Source organism: Protomyctophum parallelum, assembly GCF_964188405.1.
Source record: "Protomyctophum parallelum genome assembly, chromosome: 8".
Classification (NCBI taxonomy): Eukaryota; Metazoa; Chordata; class Actinopteri; order Myctophiformes; family Myctophidae; genus Protomyctophum; species Protomyctophum parallelum.
The window spans coordinates 19,135,158-19,146,951 of NC_139703.1; positions in this window are offsets into that span (position 1 = coordinate 19,135,158).

An 11,794-nucleotide genomic window follows, 5' to 3' on the forward strand; every position below is an offset into this window, starting at 1 on the left:
TCAGTCTAATGCTCTACCAAATGCGCTAATTTGGCTTGTAAGTGTCACATCCAGAATATATTTTTCAATTGAGTGTTAGTTCTTAAACAAATAAACTCATACAGTTTTCCCCCAGTGAGATCAGCCTGGGAGTCATATGGTTTTCTGTACCTCATTTGACCTGCTGAAAACCGGTTCCATTTGTACACTGTCAAAGTAACTAACTTAATACTAGCAACATCTATCTATTCTATAGTCCCTCTACAACAGTGGTTCCCAAACCTTTTCTTGTCAAGGACCCCCACATTTACACTTTATTAACCTGTGGAAGCGGAACCTGAACCTAAACCTAACCCTAACCCTAACCCTAACCCTAACCCTAACCCTAACCCTAACCCTAACCCCATAAGAGAAGATTGTTACAGATCTAGCAGTGATCTAGAATGATCAATTATATTAATAAAACGTCAAAAACTGTGAAAATGAAGAAAATGAAGTTGAAGAATCACTATAAATCTAAAACAGGTCAGAGTATTTCATCCAGTTATAAACAAGGAAGTGGTCCGGGTCTGCGACCATTTGATTGGACGAGACAATGTAAGGAGCCCTAGGATTGGCTGAAGGCAGACCGATCTGATTGGCCAAGGAATCTGTCAATCAGAATGATTGGCACGTCAAAAACCAGCACCTTCCTACTGAGTGTGTTGGGTTTGAACTAGCACAATTCTACAAGGTACTCTACAGATAACTTGTGATTTATCCGCTGGGCCACTTAGCAGCACACAGTTCAGCTGGAATTTCCAGGCCACTTGATGTCAGTGTGGAAAGGAAAACTTCACAGTAAATAGTTGAGTGTTTGGCTGATATTTTATAATCCTCCAAATCATGAAGTACACATGTATGTCTTACAAACCCATGTAAGTATGTCTTTTTTTATCCTTCAAAATCATGAAAAAAAACATATTATAGTAAGTCTTCCGAAACTATATACAGTTTTTGGTAACTAATTTCAACTGCCGAAACACAGGATTGAACTAGGGACGTTTAGATCTTCAGTCTAATGCTCTTCCAACTGAGCTATTTCGGCCTGTAAGTGACACATCCAGAATGTATTTTTCAATGCATTGTTAGTTCTTAAACATAAACACATACAGTTCATCCCGCAGTGAGAGTCATACGGTTGTCTGGACCTCATTTCAACTGCCGACTCAACATCTCCCGATCATGTGGCAGCGTTCTAACACACTGAGCCACTGGCTCCAGACAATGCACACTGCTTTTTTGTTTGTTTTCTTCTTCTGAAATTGGTCTTGAAAATAAAGATTTATTTGGGGTTTGAACTCACCATCTTCCAAACATGTGGACAGTGTTCTAACACACTGAGCCACTGGCTCCAGACAATTCACACTGCTTTTTTGTTTGTTTGCTTGTAAGTGACACATCCAGAATGTATTTTTCAATGTATTGTTAGTTCTTAAACAAAAACCCATACAGTTCATCCCACAGTGAGATCAGCTTGAGAGTCATACGGTTGTCTGTACCTCATTTCAACTGCCGAATCACAGGTTTGAACCAGGAACCTTCAGATCTACAGTCTAACGCTCTCCCAACTGAGCTATTACAGCTTGCAAGTAACACATCCAGTATTTATTTTTACATTGACTGTTACTTGTTACTTCTTAAACATCGTCAAAAATTTGAAAAAAATCAAAAAAAATCAAAAAACGATGGGCTATAACCCATCGTTTATTTTTTATTTATTTTTAAATCCTCAAAAATTATGAAAAACGGCGTGCTATAGTATGCCGTACAGTATGGGCTATTAGACGAGCGTCTAAAAATGGGATAAAAACGTCAAAAAATAGACGTCTAAAACACGTCTAAAAATAGACGTGTTTTAGACGTCTATTTTTAGACGTTTTTTATCCCATTTTTGACCATGGGCTATAGCCCATACCGTACGGCATACTATAGCACGCAGTTTTTCATCATTTTTGAGGATTTGAAAAAATAATAATAATAAAAAAACGATGTGCTATAACCCATCGTTTTTTTAAAATTATTTTTCAAATCCTCAAAAATGATGAAAAACGGCGTGCTATAGTATGCCGTATGGTATGGGCTATTAGACGAGCGTCTAAAAATGGGATAAAAACGTCAAAAAATAGACGTCTAAAACACGTCTAAAAATAGACGTGTTTTAGACGTTTATTTTTAGACGTTTTATATCCCATTTTTGACCATGGGCTATAGCCCATACCGTACGGCATACTATAGCACGCCGTTTTTCATCATTTTTGAGGATTTGAAAAATAATTAAAAAAAAAACGATGGGTTATAGCACATCGTTTTTTTTTTTATTATTTTTCAAATCCTCAAAAATGATGAAAAACGGCGTGCCGTACGGTATGGGCTATTAGACGAGCGTCTAAAAATGGGATAAAAACGTCAAAAAATAGACGTCTTAAACACGTCTAAAAATAGACGTGTTTTAGACGTCTATTTTTAGACGTTTTTTATCCCATTTTTGACCATGGGCTATAGCCCATACCGTACGGCATACTATAGCACGCCGTCTTTCTACATTTTTGAGGATTTAAAAAAAAATTAAAAAATCTAAAAACGATGGGCTATAACCCATCGTTTTTTTGGGGGGTTTTTTTCAAATCCTCAAAAATGATGAAAAACGGCGTGCTATAGTATGCCGTACGGTATGGGCTATTAGACGAGCGTCTAAAAATGGGATAAAAACGTTAAAAATAGACGTCTAAAACACGTCTAAAAATAGACGTCTAAAACACGTCTATTTTTAGACGTGTTTTAGACGTCTATTTTTTTACGTTTTTATCCCATTTTTAGACTATAGAGATAAACATGGCTTTCACAACATGTTGGACAGGGGGCACCCAGAGTTGAACTGGGGACCTCTTGATCTGCAGTCAAATGCTCTACCACTGAGCTATACCCACAGACAACTTAAGCCTTTACAGTACAAAATATATTTTACATAAACTCAATTTGAGTGTTAAGATTTAAAACAGACTATAGAGATAAACATGGCTTTCACAACATGTTGGAAAGGGGGCACCCAGAGTTGAACTGGGGACCTCTTGATCTGCAGTCAAATGCTCTACCACTGAGCTATACCCCCACACAACTTGAGCATGTACAGGACAAACTATCTTTTACATGAACTCAATTTTAGTGTTAAGAAATTAAGATTTAAAACAGACTATAGAGATAAACATGGCTTTCACAACATGTTGGACAGGGGGCACCCAGAGTTGAACTGGGGACCTCTAGATCTGCAGTCAAATGCTCTACCACTGAGCTATACCCCCAGACAACTTAAGCCTGTACAGTACAAAATATCTTTTACATAAACTCAATTTGAGTGTTAAGATTTAAAACAGACTATAGAGATAAACATGGCTTTCACAACATGTTGGACAGGGGGCACCCAGAGTTGAACTGGGGACCTCTTGATCTGCAGTCAAATGCTCTACCAGTGAGCTATACCCCCACACAATTTGAGCCAGTAGGCCTACAGTACAAACTATCTTTTACATGAACTCAATTTGAGTGTTAAGATTCAATGCAGGCTATAGAGATAAACATGGATTTCACAAGATGTTAGACAGGGGGCACCCAGAGTTGAACCGGGGACCTCTTGATCTGCAGTCAAATGCTCTACCACTGAGCTATACCCCCACACAACATGAGCCTGTAGAGTACAAACTATCTTTTACATGAACTCAATTTGAGTGTTAAGATTCAATGCAGGCTATAGAGATAAACAATGTTTTCCCAACATGTTCGACAGGGGGCACCCAAAGTTGAACTGTGTACCTCTTGATCTGCAGTCAAATGCTCTACCAGTGAGCTATACCCCCACACAATTTGAGCCTGTAGGCCTACAGTACAAACTATCTTTTACATGAACTCAATTTGAGTGTTAAGATTCAATGCAGGCTATAGAGATAAACATGGATTTCACAAGATGTTAAACAGGGGGCACCCAGAGTTGAACCGGGGACCTCTTGATCTGCAGTCAAATGCTCTACCACTGAGCTATACCCCCACACAACTTGAGTCTGTAGAGTACAAACTATCTTTTACATGAACTCAATTGTAGTAAGTTTTAAAACAGGTTATAGAGATAAACATGGATTTCACAACATGTTAGACAGGGATAACCAGAGTTGAACTGGGGACCTCTCGATCTGCAGTCAAATGCTCTACCGCTGAGCTATATCCCCACACGACTTGAGCCTGTACAGTACAAAATATCTTTTACATAAACTCACTTTGAGTGTTAAGATTTAAAACAGACTATAGAGATAAACATGGCTTTCACAACATGTTGGACAGGGGGGCACCCAGAGTTGAACTGGGGACCTCTTGATCTGCAGTCAAATGCTCTACCACTGAGCTATACCCCCACACAACTTGAGCTTGTACAGTACAAAATATCTTTTACATGAACTCAATTTGAGTGTTAAGATTTAAAACAGACTATAGAGATAAACATGGCTTTCACAACATGTTGGACAGGGGGCACCCAGCGTTGAACTGGGGACCTCTTGATCTGCAGTCAAATGCTCTACCACTGAGCTATACCCCCAGACAACTTAAGCCTTTACAGTACAAAATATCTTTTACATAAACTCAATTTGAGTGTTAAGATTTAAAACAGACTATAGAGATAAACATGGATTTCACAAGATGTTAGACAGGGGGCACCCAGAGTTGAACTGGGGACCTCTTGATCTGCAGTCAAATGCTCTACCACTGAGCTATACCCCCATACAACTTGAGTCTGTACAGTACAACATATCTTTTACAAGAACTCAATTTGAGTGTTAAGATTCAATGCAGTTTATAGAGATAAACAAGGTTTTCCCAACATGTTCGACAGGGGGCACCCAAAGTTGAACTGGGGACCTCTTGATCTGCAGTCAAATGCTCTACCAGTGAGCTATACCCCCACACAATTTGAGCCTGTACAGTACAAACTATCTTTTACATAAACTCACTTTGAGTGTTAAGATTTAAAACAGACTATAGAGATAAACATGGCTTTCACAACATGTTGGACAGGGGGCACCCAGAGTTGAACTGGGGACCTCTTGATCTGCAGTCAAATGCTCTACCACTGAGCTATACCCCCACACAACTTGAGCTTGTACAGTACAAAATATCTTTTACATGAACTCAATTTGAGTGTTAAGATTTAAAACAGACTATAGAGATAAACATGGCTTTCACAACATGTTGGACAGGGGGGCACCCAGAGTTGAACTGGGGACCTCTTGATCTGCAGTCAAATGCTCTACCACTGAGCTATACCCCCACACAACTTGAGCATGTACAGGACAAACTATCTTTTACATGAACAAAATTTTAGTGTTAAGAAATTAAGATTTAAAACAGACTATAGAGATAAACATGGCTTTCACAACATGTTGGACAGGGGGCACCCAGAGTTGAACTGGGGACCTCTTGATCTGCAGTCAAATGCTCTACCACTGAGCTATACCCACAGACAACTTAAGCCTTTACAGTACAAAATATATTTTACATAAACTCAATTTGAGTGTTAAGATTTAAAACAGACTATAGAGATAAACATGGCTTTCACAACATGTTGGAAAGGGGGCACCCAGAGTTGAACTGGGGACCTCTTGATCTGCAGTCAAATGCTCTACCACTGAGCTATACCCCCACACAACTTGAGCATGTACAGGACAAACTATCTTTTACATGAACTCAATTTTAGTGTTAAGAAATTAAGATTTAAAACAGACTATAGAGATAAACATGGCTTTCACAACATGTTGGACAGGGGGCACCCAGAGTTGAACTGGGGACCTCTTGATCTGCAGTCAAATGCTCTACCACTGAGCTATACCCCCAGACAACTTAAGCCTGTACAGTACAAAATATCTTTTACATAAACTCAATTTGAGTGTTAAGATTTAAAACAGACTATAGAGATAAACATGGCTTTCACAACATGTTGGACAGGGGGCACCCAGAGTTGAACTGGGGACCTCTTGATCTGCAGTCAAATGCTCTACCAGTGAGCTATACCCCCACACAATTTGAGCCAGTAGGCCTACAGTACAAACTATCTTTTACATGAACTCAATTTGAGTGTTAAGATTCAATGCAGGCTATAGAGATAAACATGGATTTCACAAGATGTTAGACAGGGGGCACCCAGAGTTGAACCGGGGACCTCTTGATCTGCAGTCAAATGCTCTACCACTGAGCTATACCCCCACACAACATGAGCCTGTAGAGTACAAACTATCTTTTACATGAACTCAATTTGAGTGTTAAGATTCAATGCAGGCTATAGAGATAAACAAGGTTTTCCCAACATGTTCGACAGGGGGCACCCAAAGTTGAACTGTGTACCTCTTGATCTGCAGTCAAATGCTCTACCAGTGAGCTATACCCCCACACAATTTGAGCCTGTAGGCCTACAGTACAAACTATCTTTTACATGAACTCAATTTGAGTGTTAAGATTCAATGCAGGCTATAGAGATAAACATGGATTTCACAAGATGTTAAACAGGGGGCACCCAGAGTTGAACCGGGGACCTCTTGATCTGCAGTCAAATGCTCTACCACTGAGCTATACCCCCACACAACTTAAACCTGTAGAGTACAAACTATCTTTTACATGAACTCAATTGTAGTAAGTTTTAAAACAGGTTATAGAGATAAACATGGATTTCACAACATGTTAGACAGGGATAACCAGAGTTGAACTGGGGACCTCTCGATCTGCAGTCAAATGCTCTACCGCTGAGCTATATCCCCACACGACTTGAGCATGTACAGTACAAAATATCTTTTACATAAACTCACTTTGAGTGTTAAGATTTAAAACAGACTATAGAGATAAACATGGCTTTCACAACATGTTGGACAGGGGGGCACCCAGAGTTGAACTGGGGACCTCTTGATCTGCAGTCAAATGCTCTACCACTGAGCTATACCCCCACACAACTTGAGCATGTACAGGACAAACTATCTTTTACATGAACTCAATTTTAGTGTTAAGAAATTAAGATTTAAAACAGACTATAGAGATAAACATGGCTTTCACAACATGTTGGACAGGGGGCACCCAGAGTTGAACTGGGGACCTCTTGATCTGCAGTCAAATGCTCTACCACTGAGCTATACCCCCACACAACTTGAGCGTGTACAGGACAAACTATCTTTTACATGAACTAAATTTTAGTGTTAAGAAATTAAGATTTAAAACAGACTATAGAGATGAACATGGCTTTCACAACATGTTGGACAGGGGGCACCCAGAGGTGAACTGGGGACCTCTTGATCTGCAGTCAAATGCTCTACCACTGAGCTATACCCCCACACAACTTGAGCATGTACAGGACAAACTATCTTTTACATGAACTAAATTTTAGTGTTAAGAAATTAAGATTTAAAACAGACTATAGAGATAAACATGGCTTTCACAACATGTTGGACAGGGGGCACCCAGAGTTGAACTGGGGACCTCTTGATCTGCAGTCAAATGCTCTACCACTGAGCTATACCCCCAGACAACTTAAGCCTTTACAGTACAAAATATCTTTTACATAAACTCAATTTGAGTGTTAAGATTTAAAACAGACTATAGAGATAAACATGGCTTTCACAACATGTTGGACAGGGGGCACCCAGAGTTGAACTGGGGACCTCTTGATCTGCAGTCAAATGCTCTACCACTGAGCTATACCCCCACACAACTTGAGCATGTACAGGACAAACTATCTTTTACATGAACTCAATTTTAGTGTTAAGAAATTAAGATTTAAAACAGACTATAGAGATAAACATGGCTTTCACAACATGTTGGACAGGGGGCACCCAGAGTTGAACTGGGGACCTCTTGATCTGCAGTCAAATGCTCTACCACTGAGCTATACCCCAACACAACTTGAGCGTGTACAGGACAAACTATCTTTTACATGAACTAAATTTTAGTGTTAAGAAATTAAGATTTAAAACAGACTATAGAGATGAACATGGCTTTCACAACATGTTGGACAGGGGGCACCCAGAGGTGAACTGGGGACCTCTTGATCTGCAGTCAAATGCTCTACCACTGAGCTATACCCCCACACAACTTGAGCATGTACAGGACAAACTATCTTTTACATGAACTAAATTTTAGTGTTAAGAAATTAAGATTTAAAACAGACTATAGAGATAAACATGGCTTTCACAACATGTTGGACAGGGGGCACCCAGAGTTGAACTGGGGACCTCTTGATCTGCAGTCAAATGCTCTACCACTGAGCTATACCCCCAGACAACTTAAGCCTTTACAGTACAAAATATCTTTTACATAAACTCAATTTGAGTGTTAAGATTTAAAACAGACTATAGAGATAAACATGGCTTTCACAACATGTTGGACAGGGGGCACCCAGAGTTGAACTGGGGACCTCTTGATCTGCAGTCAAATGCTCTACCACTGAGCTATACCCCCACACAACTTGAGCATGTACAGGACAAACTATCTTTTACATGAACTCAATTTTAGTGTTAAGAAATTAAGATTTAAAACAGACTATAGAGATAAACATGGCTTTCACAACATGTTGGACAGGGGGCACCCAGAGTTGAACTGGGGACCTCTTGATCTGCAGTCAAATGCTCTACCACTGAGCTATACCCCCACACAACTTGAGCGTGTACAGGACAAACTATCTTTTACATGAACTAAATTTTAGTGTTAAGAAATTAAGATTTAAAACAGACTATAGAGATGAACATGGCTTTCACAACATGTTGGACAGGGGGCACCCAGAGGTGAACTGGGGACCTCTTGATCTGCAGTCAAATGCTCTACCACTGAGCTATACCCCCACACAACTTGAGCATGTACAGGACAAACTATCTTTTACATGAACTAAATTTTAGTGTTAAGAAATTAAGATTTAAAACAGACTATAGAGATAAACATGGCTTTCACAACATGTTGGACAGGGGGCACCCAGAGTTGAACTGGGGACCTCTTGATCTGCAGTCAAATGCTCTACCACTGAGCTATACCCCCAGACAACTTAAGCCTTTACAGTACAAAATATCTTTTACATAAACTCAATTTGAGTGTTAAGATTTAAAACAGACTATAGAGATAAACATGGCTTTCACAACATGTTGGACAGGGGGCACCCAGAGTTGAACTGGGGACCTCTTGATCTGCAGTCAAATGCTCTACCACTGAGCTATACCCCCACACAACTTGAGCATGTACAGGACAAACTATCTTTTACATGAACTCAATTTTAGTGTTAAGAAATTAAGATTTAAAACAGACTATAGAGATAAACATGGCTTTCACAACATGTTGGACAGGGGGCACCCAGAGTTGAACTGGGGACCTCTTGATCTGCAGTCAAATGCTCTACCACTGAGCTATACCCCCACACAACTTGAGCATGTACAGGTCAAACTATCTTTTACATGAACTCAATTTTAGTGTTAAGAAATTAAGATTTAAAACAGACTATAGAGATAAACATGGCTTTCACAACATGTTGGACAGGGGGCACCCAGAGTTGAACTGGGGACCTCTTGATCTGCAGTCAAATGCTCTACCACTGAGCTATACCCCCACACAACTTGAGCGTGTACAGGACAAACTATCTTTTACATGAACTAAATTTTAGTGTTAAGAAATTAAGATTTAAAACAGACTATAGAGATAAACATGGCTTTCACAACATGTTGGACAGGGGGCACCCAGAGTTGAACTGGGGACCTCTTGATCTGCAGTCAAATGCTCTACCACTGAGCTATACCCCCACACAACTTGAGCATGTACAGGACAAACTATCTTTTACATGAACTAAATTTTAGTGTTAAGAAATTAAGATTTAAAACAGACTATAGAGATAAACATGGCTTTCACAACATGTTGGACAGGGGGCACCCAGAGTTGAACTGGGGACCTCTTGATCTGCAGTCAAATGCTCTACCACTGAGCTATACCCCCACACAACTTGAGCCTGTAGAGTACAAACTATCTTTTACATGAACTAAATTGTAGTGTTAAGTTTTAAAAGAGGTTATAGAGATAAACATGGATTTCACAACATGTTAGACAGGGATAACCAGAGTTGAACTGGGGACCTCTCGATCTGCAGTCAAATGCTCTACCAGTGAGCTATATCCCCACACGACTTGAGCCTGTACAGTACAAAATATATTTTACATAAACTCACTTTGAGTGTTAAGATTTAAAACAGACTATAGAGATAAACATGGCTTTCACAACATGTTGGACAGGGGGCACCCAGAGTTGAACTGGGGACCTCTTGATCTGCAGTCAAATGCTCTACCACTGAGCTATACCCCCACACAACTTGAGCTTGTACAGTACAAAATATCTTTTACATGAACTCAATTTGAGTGTTAAGATTTAAAACAGACTATAGAGATAAACATGGCTTTCACAACATGTTGGACAGGGGGCACCCAGAGTTGAACTGGGGACCTCTTGATCTGCAGTCAAATGCTCTACCACTGAGCTATACCCCCAGACAACTTGAGCATGTACAGGACAAACTATCTTTTACATGAACTAAATTTTAGTGTTAAGAAATTAAGATTTAAAGCAGACTATAGAGATAAACATGGCTTTCACAACATGTTGGACAGGGGGCACCCAGAGTTGAACTGGGGACCTCTTGATCTGCAGTCAAATGCTCTACCACTGAGCTATACCCCCACACAACTTGAGCATGTACAGGACAAACTATCTTTTACATGAACTAAATTTTAGTGTTAAGAAATTAAGATTTAAAACAGACTATAGAGATAAACATGGCTTTCACAACATGTTGGACAGGGGGCACCCAGAGTTGAACTGGGGACCTCTTGATCTGCAGTCAAATGCTCTACCACTGAGCTATACCCCCACACAACTTGAGCCTGTAGAGTACAAACTATCTTTTACATGAACTAAATTGTAGTGTTAAGTTTTAAAAGAGGTTATAGAGATAAACATGGATTTCACAACATGTTAGACAGGGATAACCAGAGTTGAACTGGGGACCTCTCGATCTGCAGTCAAATGCTCTACCAGTGAGCTATATCCCCACACGACTTGAGCCTGTACAGTACAAAATATATTTTACATGAACTCACTTTGAGTGTTAAGATCTAAAACAGACTATAGAGATAAACATGGCTTTCACAACATGTTGGACAGGGGGCACCCAGAGTTGAACTGGGGACCTCTTGATCTGCAGTCAAATGCTCTACCACTGAGCTATACCCCCACACAACTTGAGCTTGTACAGTACAAAATATCTTTTACATGAACTCAATTTGAGTGTTAAGATTTAAAACAGACTATAGAGATAAACATGGCTTTCACAACATGTTGGACAGGGGGCACCCAGAGTTGAACTGGGGACCTCTTGATCTGCAGTCAAATGCTCTACCACTGAGCTATACCCCCAGACAACTTGAGCATGTACAGGACAAACTATCTTTTACATGAACTAAATTTTAGTGTTAAGAAATTAAGATTTAAAGCAGACTATAGAGATAAACATGGCTTTCACAACATGTTGGACAGGGGGCACCCAGAGTTGAACTGGGGACCTCTTGATCTGCAGTCAAATGCTCTACCACTGAGCTATACCCCCACACAACTTGAGCATGTACAGGACAAACTATCTTTTACATGAACTCAATTTTAGTGTTAAGAAATTAAGATTTAAAACAGACTATAGAGATAAACATGGCTTTCACAACATGTTGGACAGGGG